Here is a 14,274-nt window from a genome sequence, read left to right as displayed (position 1 = left end):
AAAAAACAAAATCAATTTAAGGGATAAGAGAGGAATATATTGAGAGAGGGAGAAAGGGAGAGATAGAATGGGGTAAATTATCTCCCATAAAATTGGCAAGAAAATAGCAGACGGGGGGGAGGAGGTAAAAAAAAACAACCATTTTCGAAAAGGGACAGGGTCAAGGGAGAAAACTGGATAAAGGGGGATAGGTGAGGAAGGAGCAAAACATAGTTAATCTTTCACAACATGAGTATTGTGGAAGGGTTTTACATAATGATACGCATGTGGGCTAGGTTGAATTGCTTGCCTTCTTAGGGTGGGTGGGTGGGGAGGGAAGAGGGGAGAGAATTTGGAACACAAAGTTTTAAAAACAGATGTTCAAAAACAACAACAACAAAAAAAAGTTTTTTCATGCAAGTAGGAAATAAGATATACAGGCAATGGGGCATAGAAATTTATCTTGCCCTAGAAGAGAAGAAGGGGAAGGGGGATGGGAGGGGAGTGGGGTGACAGATGGGAGGGCTGACTGGGGAACAAGGCAATCAGAATATATGCCATCTTGGAGTGGTGGGAGGCTAGAAACAGGGAAAAAATTTGTAATTCAAACTTTTGTGAAAATCAATGCTGAAAACTAAATATATTAAATAAATTTAAATTAAAGAAAAAAAAGAGAAAAAAATTAAAAATAAAGGATTTAGAAGGTTTAGAAGAGAGTGAGAGAAGATAAAGTGGGATTACAGTTTTTAGATGGCTTTTTCAAGGAATTTAGCTAGGGAAAAGGAAGACAGATAAGGGATAGTAGTTTGGTAATTATTAGATATGGTAGGTTCAAGTGACATTTTTTTTTTGGTGGAGGAGCCATGGCATTTTTGTAGACATTTTAGAAGCGACCTATAGAGTAGATAGAAATTGAAGACTGGTGAGCTAGTGGAGATGATAAATGAACATACCTGCTACAGGAAATGAGAGGGCATTGGAGTAAGGTTCTATGTAGAGGAGTTTGTCCTAGAAAGGATATGAACCACTTTTTCATGTGTTGGAATGATGTCAAGTAAAATAAGAAAAGTTCTCCAATATCCTCTGGAAGGAATTCTAAATTAGTTTCAAAAAAAGAAAAGAAAAGAAAAACATTGCTTAATTTCTGATAGACATTAACCCATTCTTTACTGTCCTTGTTTGTAACCAAATGTATCCAATATCTTTGGCTATTCCTCACCATGTAGGCTGCTCCACACCAAACTGAACTCAGTGCTGGAAAAGTTTGGGAAAAAAGGACCTAGATAGTATTATATTTCCATAATTATCTACCAGCCCTAAGGTTTGAGTCCTTCTTCCTTTATAATAAGGATTTCACCACTATTCCCAAATGAATGAGAACCAGAGAAATTATAACTTCCTGTTAAGAGTGTGAGCCCTCTGACCAGCTCTCATACCAAATGTCTACTTCTCTCATCTCTTTCTCTCTCTCTCTCTCTCTCTCTCTCTCTCTCTCTCTCTCTCTTCTCTCTCTCTCTCTCTCTCTCTCTCTCTCTCTCTCTCTCTCTCTCTCTCTCTCTCTCTCTCTCTCTCTCCCCCCCCCCTCTCTCCCTCTGTGTCTTTTTCAAGGTCTTGAGGAAGACAGGCATAGAGATGGTGAATGTGTGAGTTGACCCAACAGCTACAGATTTCAATTTGAAATTAAATTAGAAAAGTCAGTAAACTGTCTGCATCTTTTTACTCAGTAATCCTATTACAGGATAAATATCTGAAAGTAAAAATAAGATAGAAACAAAATCCATTATATATCAGAATGTTGGCAGCAACATTTTATTGTAGCAAAGAACTAGATATAGGGTGTATGATTGGGCTATGGCTGAAGGAAGAAGATACTTAGGATATAATATTATAGTGAAATAGCTTGCACTAAGAAGAAATGGCTAGGTTGTGCAGTGGATATAATGCTCAGCTTGGAATCAGGAAAACCTGAGTTCAAATCCTACTTTAGACACTCACTACCTATGTAACCAGGAGAAGTCACTTAGCCCTGTTTGTCCCAGTTCTTCATCTGTAAAATGATCTGGAGAAGAAGATGACAAACCATCCCAGTATCTTTACCAAGAAAACCCCAAATGGGGTCACAAAGAGTCAAACATGACTTAAATGACTGAAAACAACAAGAAGAAAATGCAAATATGAAGGATTTTAAATAAACATGGGCAGATTTGTATTTAAAGATGCAGTACAATATAATGATTACCACAATGTAAATGAAGAGATCAATAAAAAACAAGTAGAACTCTGAATAATTGGGGAAAAATTATCAAAGAACTCTTAAAAGATAATAGAGAAGTGGAGGATCTCTATGACAGAATTTTATATATATTGTCAGATATGATTTTTGGTGGTCATTGTTTTTATTTAATTGTTTTTCTTTATCACAAAGCAGGTATCGGTCTAGTGGGGAGGTTTCAAAAAGACAAACAAAATTCAACAAAATTCAACAAAAAAGCAAGAATAAAAGGTCGTTGATAAATACCAATTTAGCAAATATTTAAATTAATAAATTGGCAATTTAGTAATTGCTAAAGAGTCAAATAATAAGCATATAAAATTAGGCATGAAACAAAAACATGTTAAAGATAAGGCTGATGAAGAAGTGAAGTTACTTTTGTAAATTTCCATCTTAGTCATGTCGCAAAAGAAAAATAAAGAATTTTTTAAATGTGTGCTCCCATATGTACTCAGACTTCATCACTTCTCTTTTTGGAGGTGGATAGCATTTTTCATTATAGACTCTTTTAAAACTGTCTTGGATCATTGTCTTGATCACAGTAGCTAAATGTTTCGCAGCTGATCATCCTTGAAATATTATTAGTACCATGAGAAGTTGTCTCCTGGTTCTGCTCACTTCAATTTATATGAGTTCATGTAAGCCTTCCCAATCTTATCTGAAACTTATTTTTTAATAGCACAATGGTATTTCATCACAATCATATACGACAACTTCATCAGCCATTCTCCAATGGTAGGCTTCCCCTCAATTTCCAATTCTTTGCCATCACCAAAAGAGCTGGTATAAATATTTTTTTTGGTAGAAATGGATGATTTTCCCTTTTCTTTGATCTGTTCAAGCTACAGATGTACAACTAGTATTACTTGGTCTGGTATCCATAGTTTTATAGACCTTTAGTTTTTGTTCCAAATTGAAGAAGTGAAATTTTTGTCTAAAATCGATTATACGTGTTATTATCAGCTCTCCTCTGAAAGTTTTACTTAAGGGAGATTAGCAGTAAAGGGAAAAGTATGAGGTGATGCAAAAACAAATACATCATTGCTCTTGAGCCTGGGTAGTGGAGAATAGCCATGTACACAAATATGGCTAAACCCGATGACTAAAGTGAGAAATGTGAACAAGCTTTGTTCTTATGTGTTGCTTTTTTCACCATTAGTTTTGGAGAGGGTGGCAATTTACAAAGTACTTTGTTGCAAGGAAGTTTAAAAAAAGTCACATTATTAATCCTTTCACAGTATTTGTTTAACAATTACAAAGGGCAAGATTGCTTGAATGAAGCTCAGAGATACCCTGGGAATAATAACTAAGAGAAGCATAATGACTGTTGCATGGGGAGGTCTAAAGAGGGAAAAAAGAGAAAAGTTGTGAAGAGAGTGGGAGAATAGAAAATAATTCAAGACAAGTAAGAAGTTAATTTGGAGCTTATGCAAAAAAAAAAATTAAAAATTGAAAGACAGGGGCCAAAAGCCATTCCTAATAGCTATGATAAAAAGGAGATAATGAAGGAGAATGACATTATACATACATACACACACACATACACACACATATATAAATACATATACATATGTATTTATATATATATATGTATGTATATTCCTCCTCCCCTTTTAGATGTGGCAACAAAACCTTTAGAAAGGAGCAAATGACTTTAGATATGGATAATGAAAAATTAGAATGGTGATATTGGCCCTTAATAGTTCCTTTTACAATAAAATTCTGTGAATTAGGTGAGAAATAAATATTACATTTTCATTAAACAGAGCATAGAGCTAGAATTAGGCTTCAGTGAACACTGCTCATTTATAAAGAAAACCATTCAAGACATCTGTTTTCTTTTGTTTCTTCACAATAGCAATAAAATCAATGGCATTTTTCCTCCCTCAGAAAATGAATGTGTATATTTAGAAACAATAGAAGAAGGGAAAAAATGAGGTTCTTTGACATAGTTTTGTCTACATTTATTACAAAGTAATTATTTTATCTACAAAATGTCTTTCAACTTTTTTTTTTACCTTTCCCTCCTGTTTTTTTTTAATTATACCATCCCCTTTTGAATCAATTTCTCTACCACTGACTTCTTGTATGCATTCTTCCACTCAATTTCCCACTCCTCCAAGGCAGAAGTATTCTCTTGCAGGTTTATGGGATGACATGATTAAAGACAAAAGAAACTAGAGAAAGGGTGGTGTAGTTTTTGTGACTGGAACATGAATTTTTTGAAAGATTATGATATGGCATAAGGTCAGGATTAAAGGTAGACTAGATTCAGATTCTGAAGTGCTTTGTGTGATTTGATGAAGAATTTATACTGTACTGACTGCACTTTTGAGTACAGAAGTGACATATCATCAGGACAGCATATAAGGAATAATTTTTGAGTGTCAATATCAAAGATGATTTTGGAGAAGTTAGATTGTTCTCAACAAATATTCAGTAACCAGTGCTAAAGCTAATGATCATTTCAGGTTTAATCCAGTCCTTCTCTAGAAACTTCCAAATGGACAAAAGGTTATGAATGCTATCATGCTTTTCTCATATGGCAAAGTGCCTGGTTCTGATTCCATTAAAAAAGAGATCTGCATAGCAGGGGGTCAACTGCTCATACAAAAACTGATGGGAATCTCACAGGTTATATGGCAAGAAAAGATTATCCCCAAAGAGATCAAGGATATATCTATTGTCCATCTATGTAAAGGAAAAAGAAATATGTTGTCTGGTGACAACCACGATGGGCAAGTGAGGAGGTCTTTTAGTTCTTGCTGGCATGATTTTTGCCAGAGTCCTCCTTAATACGCTGATCTTTCAACCAGGAAATTGTTATCTATCTTAGCCAGTGTGGCTTCAGAATGTCTGAAGAATGGTCAACGTGGTGTTTTCTACTCAACAACTCCAGGTGGAATACCAGGAGGAGAACAGAGCTCTGTACATAGTGTCCATCAATCTAAGCAAGGCCTTTCATATTGTCAATCATGAGGGCTTCTGGAAGATCATGGCAAAATTTGGTGGCCTGGATAAATTCTTCAGTATTGTACTCTAGTTTCATTGTTCCACACTTGCATGGATTCTAGATAATGGGCAATGCTCTTTCACTTTCCCAGTCACCATTGGAGTAAAGCAGGCTTTGTGCTTGCCAACATGCTTTTTAGCATGATGTTTTCAATGATGTTTTCAGATATCTTCAACAAAGATGAAAATAGCATCAAGACCAGCTATCACACTGACAATAAATTTCTTAACTGGAAAAGACTAAAAAATCTAAGGCTAAAGTGGAAGGAGTTCGTGTACAACTTTTTCTATTCAAAGTTAATGGTTCACTCAATGTAGCTTCTGAGGCTGAAATACAACAAAGTATAGATGGATTCTCTGCAGCCTATGCTAATTTTGTTCTGACAATCAACAACAAGAAAACAGAGATTCTCTCCCAGCCAGTACTGCACCAGCCACACATAGGCACAATAGTTTACATCAAATGGAGAAATTTTGAATGCTGTACATAAGTTCACTTACCTTGGCAGTGTACCTTCTGGGGATGTACACAAAGATAATGAGTTCAACACACACATTGCCAGAGCTATCTCAGTATTTGGGAGGCTCTGAAAGAATGTGTGGGAAAGAAGAGATATTACAGTGAATACCAACCTGAAGATCTGCAGAACCATTGTGCTAATCTCATTGTTGTATGCCTGTGAAACCTGGACAGTCTACAAGAGCCTTGCCAGAAAATTGAACTACTTCAATTCTTTGTCTTAGAAGATTCTGAAGATCATCTAGCAAGATAAGGTACCAGACACTGAGGGTCTTTCTCAAACTGAACTGCCAAGCATTCAAACTCTACTATTCTGATGGGCTGGCCATGTTGTTCAAATCCCAATTGTATGTTTTCCTCAAAGACTATTTTATGGAGAACTCATACAAGGCAGACACTCACATGATTCTTAGAAGAAGTGATACAAGGATACTCCCAAGATCTCACTGAAGAACTTTAGTATTAATTGTGAGAATTGGGAGACAGTGGCATAGCTGCATCCATCAGGGCATGCCCATATCAAAGAAAGCACTGTGGCCTTTGAGCAATGAATAATTGTCATAGCTCAAAAGAAATATGAGATGTGCAAATTTAGAGACATCTTCCCAAATGGACAAATGGACTATTCATGCAAGATCTGTGGTAGAGCCTTCTGAGCTCATATTGGTATCATCCCATAGCTAGACACAATGTACATTGACCCTGACATCATAATATCATGTTGGTCCTCTTCGAGCATGAAGGACAAACAACAACAGCAACAGCTTTTCCACTTTTGTCCCTTTCAGAATGCAGCAATCTTGACTTTTCCCACCAATACTCACAGTATACTTGGAATGTTGTCAAACTTTGAAAGATTGTCATCCATACAGTAGTTTGCTAGAGCCAGGTCTGGAGCCATGTCCTATGAGCTTAAGAGAGTCCATTGTCAAGTTTTCAATGTCAGCATTTATACTTTAAGAAATTAGCAATTGCTTCAAATCAGGGATTGATTTATTATTTTGTCGATTGAATAAACTCAAGAAAGTGATGAAAAATATTAATAATGAAGATTAAGCTGAAGAGTGTGTGATGGGTACCTTTTTTTTGGGAGAGCTGGTTGTTACTTCCACATCCATGTTACTTCTGTCTCCCCTGAAACTTGTGTTCTGTATCATATTTTCCCATTCTACTACTATTCAGAAGTTATTAATAGCTCTCTTTTGGACAAATTGATGGTCTTTTGTCAGTCCTCATTATTTTGTCCTCTGAAGAACTGGATATTCTTGCTTGCTCTTTTCTTGAAGCTTTTTCTTGTCCTTCTTAAGAAATTATGATTTGATCTCTCACTACAGAGGTTTTGAGAGCAGTGTAGCAAGGCAGGGCTATGGGGTATGGCATGTGGTATAGGCTCCCAGGAAGCCTCAGGGTCCCCAGTCCCACTTATGCCTGTGAGAACTATTGTTCTTAACAAATGAAAAGATCTTGCCCATGATCTCAATGAAAAATGATGAATACCACTAAACCTGTTGAGGTTGTTGTAGATAGATATGTGGATCTTTATACCTTGACAAGATTTCAGATTCTATTTTATTTCAGCAGCATAAATTTCTAAAACTGTGCCAATGAATATATCTAGTATCTCAATTGACAGTACTTCACGGTTTTGGTGTAGATTTGCATGAATTCTTAAGCTCTTGAGGAAGGTACGTAGCAGCAGTGAAGCAGTGGGAAGTAGAAGATCAAGAAACTAAAGTTATTACTTGAATGATGATGTAGATTTGCCACCATGCTATCTTTAATCAGCTACACCATTTTTGTCCTTCATTTGTTTTTTTAACTCTTTGTTACCTCATAGACCATAGCATGCCAGACCCTTCTATCTACTATCTCCCAAAGTCTGTCCAAGTTCACATGTGTTGCTTCCATGATATTATCCATCTTATCCTCTGCCTTCCCCTTCTTCTTTTACCTTAAATATTTCCTAACATCAGGATCTTTTTAATGTTAAACTTCAAGCCAGCTTTTAAAATCTCCTCTTTCACTCTCATCAAAAGGCTTCTTAATTCTATAATTCTTTACTTTCATCTTTTAGAGTGGTATCATCTCCATATCTGACATCATTGATCTCCCACAATTTTAATTTTAGATTCTGATTGATCCAGTGTGGCATTTGTCATGATAAACTTTCCATATAAGTTTAATAAATAAAGTGACAATATACAGCCTTATTGTACTCTTTTCCTAGTCTTAAACAAATCAGTGTGCCATGTTCAGTTCTAATGGTTACTCCTTGGATTGTATACAGGATTCTCAGGAGAAAAGTAAGATGATTTAGTACTCCTTGTTTTGAGGACTTGCCACATTATGTTGTGATCCATACAATCAAGGCTTTAGTATACTCAATGAATCAGAAGTAGTTTTTTTTTTTCTGAAATTCCCTTATTTTACCCATAATCCAGGTAATATTGGCAATTTGGTCTCTAGTTCCTCTCCCTCTTCAAATACCAACCTGTTCTTCTGGTAATCCTCAGTTCACATATTGCTTAAGCCTAACTGAAGAAACTTTAAGCACAACCTTAGTAGCATGTGGAAAGAGTGTAATTGTTTGGCAATCTGAACATCCACAGGCATCACCCTTATTTAGGGTTGGGACATAAACTGATCTTTATCCAAACAGTGTCCAAAGTTGAAATTTCCAAATTTACTGCCATGTCAAGTGTAGCACATTAAACAGCCTCTTCTTTCAGCATTTTAAATTCCATCACTTCCAATAGCCTTGTTATCAATGCTTTCCTAAGGCCTACTTAACTTCATTCTCCAGCATGTCTGGGTCTAGATTAGTAACGTTTCTCCTTTACAATTATTTTTCCTTTTTTCCTCCCCTATTTTTTAAAGCCTCATTAGACAGCCATTTTGCTTTCTTGCTCTTCCTTTTTCTTTGGATTGCTTTTTTGTTGCTGCCTTCTATACAATATTGCAAACCTCTGTCCATTGTTCTTCAAACACTCTATCTACCAGATCTAATCTCACAATTCTATTTGTCACCTCCACTTCATTTTTATAAGGGATGTTATTTAGGTCATACCAATAAGACCTAATGGTGTTCCCTACTTTCTTCAATTTAAGTCTGATTTAAGTAGTTCATGATCACAAGCCACAGTCAGCTCCAGGTCCCTTGTTTTAACTGACTCTATAGAGTTTCCCCAACTTTGCTTTCTGATTTCTCTATTGGCCATCTGGTGATGTCCATTTTGGGTCCCCTTTTGGGTTGATGAAAAAGAGTCTTTGCTCTAACCAGTGAGTTATCTTGAAAAAAAAAAACATACTAGTCTGTGTCCTGCTTCATTTTGTACCCCAAGGCGGAACTTGCCTGTTATTCCAATTATCTTTTCCTTACTTATTTTCACATTCTAGTCTTTTATGATAAATGTGACTTTTTTGGTATTATTTCTAGAAGATGTAGGTATTCCTATAACTGATCCATTTTGGACCCTTTAACACCAGTGGTTAGAGCATAGACTTGTGCTACTATGATGTTGAATACTTTGCCTTATATTTATTTATTTTTTAAATTTTAATAGTATTTTATTTTTCCCAACTACATGCAAAGATAGATTTCAACATTCACTTTTATCAATTTTTCCCTTCTGCCTTCTCCTCCCTCCTTCCAAAGACAGCAAGCAATCTGATATGGGCTATACATGTACAGTCATATTAAACATATTTCCACATTAGCCATGTTTGGAAGAAGAATGAGAACAAAATGGGAAAAAAAACACAAGAAAAGAAACAAACAAACAAAAAAGAAAATGGTGTGCTTTGATCTGGATTTGGACTCTATAGCTCTTTCTCTGGATGTGGATAGCATTTTCCATCATGAATCTTTGGGAATTGTCTTAGAACATTGTATTGCTCAGAAGAGTTAAGTCTATCAAAGTTGATCATCATACAATGTTTCTGTCATTATGAATAATGTTCTCCTGGTTCTGCTCACTTCATTCCAGCATCAGTTCATGTAAGACTTTCCGGGTTTTCCTGAAATCCACCTGCTCATAATTTCTCATGGTATTCCATTACATTCATATACCACAACTTCCCCAATTGATGGGCAACCCCTCAAATTCCATTTCTTTGTGGTGGGCTATTTTTGACATTGACAAATAGGTATAGAGAGGTCAGCTTTCTCAACTGGATATAGATAAGGCTCCATGGTATTCATGGCAGATGTTTAGCTGAATAGATAAGGAAAACCTAGATAAACTCTGGGAGGAATTTCTTCACACCCTTGGAAAGAAAGACTTCCATAGAACTCAATTTTTAAAACCTAATTTACTGACTAAATGGATTTCTCTCAGGGTAGTCCTGTGGTGGAGTAGGACACAATGAATCGATCTTTTAAAAGTAATTACATTTTTAATTTTTAGTTTAAAACACAAGTTATACAAATTTTTGAGTTCCAAATTTTCTTCCCCTCTCTCCCCTTCCCCCTCGCCCCCCAAGATGGTATCGAATCCAACATACATTCTACATATATCTTCTCATTAAACTTATTTACACAAGAGTCAGGTTGTAAAGAAGAATTATGACAAATGGAATGAATCATGAGAAAGAGGAAACAGAACCAAAAAAGAAGAGAAAAAGAAAAGAAAAAAAAAGAGAGCGCAAATAGTTTGCCTCAATCTTCATTCAGACTCAGTAGCTCTTTCTCTGGATGTAGATAGCTCTTTCCATCACAAGTCCTTTGGAGCTGTCTTTGAACCTTGTATTTCTGAGAAGAGCCAAGTCTATCAAAGGTAGTTATCACAGAAGCAATATGTCTGTGGTTGTGTACAATGTTCTCCTGGTTCTGCTCCTCTCACTCGGCATTGGTTCATATAAGTGTTTCCAGGTTATTATGAAGTCCATATCTTCCCTATTTGTTATAGCACAATAGTATTTCATTACATTCATATACCACGACTTGTTCATCCGTTCCCCAACTGATAGGCATCCCCTTGATTTCCAATTGTTAGCTACCACATAAAAAGCTGCTACAAATGTTTTTGTACATGGGGTCCCTTTCCCACTTGTGTGATCTCTTTGAGATACAATCCTAGAAGTGGTATTCCTGGGTCAAAGGGTATGCACGTGTTTATATTCCTTTGGGAATAGTTCCAAATTGCTCTCCAGAGTGGCTGAATCCATTCATAACTCCACCAACAATGTAACAGTGTTCCAATTTTCCCACAACCTCCCCAGAATTTATCATTTTCCTGTTTTGTCACATTAGCCAATCTGACAGGAGAGATGTGGTACCTAAGAGTTGTTTTGATTTTCATTTCTCTAATCTATAATGATTTAGTTCATTTTTTTCATATGCCTGTGGGTATCTTTAATTTCTTCCTCTGAAAACTGCCTGTTCACATTGTTTGACCATTTATCAATTGGGGAATGACTTGCATTCCTATAAATTTGACTCCGTTTCCTGTATATTTGAGATATGAGGCCTTTATCAGAGACACTGGTTGTAAAGATTTTCTCCCAATTTTCTGCTTCCCTCCTAATCTTTGTTGCATTAGCTTTGTTTATAAAAAAACTTTTCAATTTAACATAATCAAAATTATCCATTTTGCATTTTGTAACACTATCTCTTGTTGGGCCATGAATTCTTCATTTTCCCACAAATCTGACAGGTAAACTATTCCTTGCTCTCCCAAATTGCTTGTAATATCAGTCTTTATTCCTAAATCATGAACCCATTTGACTTTATTCTGGCATATAGTGTAAGTTATTGGTCTATGCCCAGTTTCTGCCATGTCATTTTCCAATTTTCCCAGCAGGTTTTTGTGAAATAATGAATTCTTAGCTCAAAAGCTGGATTCTTCAGGTTTATCAAAGAGTAGATTGCTATAGTCATTGACTTATGCATCTTGTGTACCTATTCTATTCCACTGATCCACGACTCTGTTTCTTAGGCAGTACCAAGTAGTTTTGATGACTACTGCTTTATAGTACAGTTTAATATCTGGTATGGCTAGGCTCCCTTCCCTAGCATATCTTTTCATTAATTCCCTTGATATTCTGGACCTTTTGCTAATTTGCCTTATTTTAAACAGACATCATTCTGTCATTTTTGAAATTAAACCTCAGTACTGCTTTTCTCACCATTTTATTGACATTTGAGGGCTACTTCATTTCTTCTAAGGGATTCTTGCTCACAGTAGCATATGTCATGATCATCTACGGCTATTAAGCTAAATTATCATTTAGGCCCAACACTTGTTGCTGGAATAGCGGAACAGTAGTGTGTTTTCTTCCTTCTCTGATTCATCCACACAGCTGCCAGAGCATAGGTCTTTTGCCAAAAAGAATTATTCATCTTTTAACATCATTTTATGCAAGCTTGCCTATAAAATACTCCTTAAGTTAGTGTTTAGTTTCCATTAAAGTTTCATTAACGTGCCACATCATGGGAAATCTTTCCCAGTACTTTAAGCTATTAGTTGCTTTATCTGTAAATGCTGTTCTCTTATTTATACTAATTTTATTATGGTCAGGTATTTGTTGTATATCTGCATCTCCAGTGTCTTGCAGGTAGGGTGTGCCTCCTAAATGTGTTTTGAATTGAGCAAATCAATGTTGACCCTTCATAAAACATCAGTACATGGACATTTTATTTTCTGTCACCATGTAATTGAAGGGATCCTTTAAATCTTAAATGTTTTGACAGCTTCTTTTTTTGCTTCATAGTATAATGTGTAGTAGTAGTTCAAAGGCAAGATCTCAGACTAAGTCCTTATTTATTTTCAGGATTTCATGTACTTGGGAACATAGTCATCATTTTTAACAATTCTGTGGGAACTGACTTATGAAGCAAGTTGAAAGCTGGAGAGTTCAGATCTATCAAGATGATTTCACTTGTACTCAACTCATTACCTCTACTCTTCCTCTTCCCCAAATTGTATGTAGCATGCCAAGTTTAACCTCCAATAAATGATGTCTTTTTCAACTACTTAGGCAAAAGAGAGAGAAAGAAAAAGAGAGGGGGGGAGAGAGAGAGAGAGAGAGAGAGAGAGAGAGAGAGAGAGAGAGGAGAGGAAGGAAGGAAGGAAGGAAGGAAGGAAGGAAGGAAGGAAGGAAGGAAGAAAAAGAAAGAAAATTGTGATGTTCCTCAACGTAAAGATCAACTGTGATATCAGGGGGCTGTTAAAGAAGAATTTTGACAAAGAGGTAACAGACAAATATGTAGCATAAGCAATTCGTTGTTGAACATGATTAATATGGGATAATGTTTTGATTAACTATGCCTGCGTATCCCAAGTTCTCCTTTCCTTCTTTTCTTTTCCTCCTTTCCTTCTTTTATTTTTTCCTTCTTTCCTTCTTTTTCATTGCTGGATTGGTAAGTGGGAGTGTTAGCTGAATACTTGATAATTTTAAATAGAATAAAATAATTATTTTTTCTCTTCACTTCATTTTCTTTCACTTTTCTGGTTCTCTTTCTACTTTTCTAATGTCTCTTTTATTAGATATTCTTCTTTTTTCCTTTTCTCTAACTGGGGGTAGAATTCAAATCTTCACCTTTAGCCTTTAAGAACCTTAATATCTCCTTATGTTTTAAAGTGTGAAGTATAAGATCAACAATATGGGAAGAATAAATATACATTTACTTTCTACTAGATGTAAGATACTGTGCTAGGCAGTGATTAAAGAGAGAAAAAAAAACCCTAGTCTTCTACTTCATAATATCTACTTTTTGTAACCATAGAACCTTATCTTAAAATGTAGTGAGTCCACATGTTGCTAGAGCAGTCCCTTACATTAATTTTGGGGTGTCATCATTCAAAGGAAGCAAAAATAGACATTTCTGATGTTATTGTCTGCTCCCTTCTCCTCTAAATATATTTCAATTCTTGCCAGGAGGGGAAACAGGAAGTTGGAGGGGTCAGATATTTGGTCACGCTGTTCTAAGACAGAAGGAGCACTGGGATAGAATTTTATCTCTCTGCTCCCTTAATTGTTGTTAGCCCAGAGGATGAAGTTTTCAGCTTCAAGCTAACTTCTAATCACCGTCCATTTTGGGTGGGGGCGGTTAAAGGATGCTAAATTTTATATACAAAGCTATATCTCTTCCCACCGAACACCAGTTCAGCAATGAATGTACATATAGAAATTAGCTAAGAAAACTTCTTTATCCGAATAGAAATCAGAGAAGGTATCCATGTGATACATACCAGACAATACAGACTGAGGGAGCTCTCCCACTGGGAGAAGGGTAACTCAGCTTAACCAAAAGAGCAATCCCCAAAACTCACCCAAGGGAAAGTTCTCCAAAGTCTCTAGAGTAGCAACCCAGGAATAGGACATGATGAGAACTGCCAATTTCTCATGCTGACTTTTTCCTAGGGTCTTCCTTCAGAAGCCTGGTGGAGTTGTCATCTTGTGACTTCTCTCTCCAGGCTGGAAGCCAGAAGTACCCAAAGAGATTCAAACAGAGACCCTCTCAGGCTTCAAGAAGGTCTGAAGAGTCTGA

This window comes from Trichosurus vulpecula, chromosome 1 (assembly GCF_011100635.1).
Source record: "Trichosurus vulpecula isolate mTriVul1 chromosome 1, mTriVul1.pri, whole genome shotgun sequence".
NCBI lineage: Eukaryota > Metazoa > Chordata > Mammalia > Diprotodontia > Phalangeridae > Trichosurus > Trichosurus vulpecula.
The sequence above is the reverse complement of the archived record's forward strand: the minus strand, read 5'-3'. Positions refer to the sequence as shown.